Source organism: Fulmarus glacialis, unplaced genomic scaffold (assembly GCF_000690835.1).
Source record: "Fulmarus glacialis isolate BGI_N327 unplaced genomic scaffold, ASM69083v1 scaffold31461, whole genome shotgun sequence".
NCBI lineage: Eukaryota > Metazoa > Chordata > Aves > Procellariiformes > Procellariidae > Fulmarus > Fulmarus glacialis.
In genome coordinates, this window is record NW_009195158.1 from 7,639 (window position 1) to 8,077 (window position 439).

The 439-nt window shown below is 67.0% G+C and overlaps 1 protein-coding gene across 1 annotated transcript in view; it reads right to left on the reverse strand.

Moving 5' to 3' along the window:
* Positions 1-301, reverse strand: part of ECI1 (enoyl-CoA delta isomerase 1) — a 6,363-nt gene extending 6,062 nt beyond the window's left edge. The window contains exon 1 of the mRNA XM_009588020.1: positions 120-301. The gene's annotated coding sequence lies outside the window, so the exon portion shown is untranslated. The remainder of the gene's footprint in view (positions 1-119) is intronic.
* Between the last annotated feature and the right edge of the window lie 138 nt (positions 302-439).

Consider the following 439-nt stretch of genomic DNA (forward strand, 5'->3'; position numbering starts at 1 on the left):
GGTGGCTTTCCATGCCCAGGGCCACCCGTGTTGTGGGGCAGGCATGGAAGGGACCCTGCCTGTGCCCCTCAACGCCCCATGGGTTGAGGGTGACACCACAGGGGTGCCAACCACTGTACCTGAGCTCTTGTCCAGCTCCACCAGGATCTTGTTGTTGCTGAAGGCACGACACGGGGCAAGCGGGAGGCCGGGGGGCTGCAGGGGGACGAGGGGCTGCCAGGTGGTTCTGCCCCAGGCCAGCGGCCGGTGGCAGAGGGGCAGCACACCTGGGGGGACAGAAGCAGGTAGGGCCAGGCAGGGGACAGCCCCCACGGGTGTGGGGTGTGCTCCCCAAAACTGCTCTGCATGGACAGGGTGGGGACACGGGGACACCCTGACCCACTGAGGGAGGACATAGAGACACCCGGACCCACATCGGGGGACACCCTGACCCACTGAA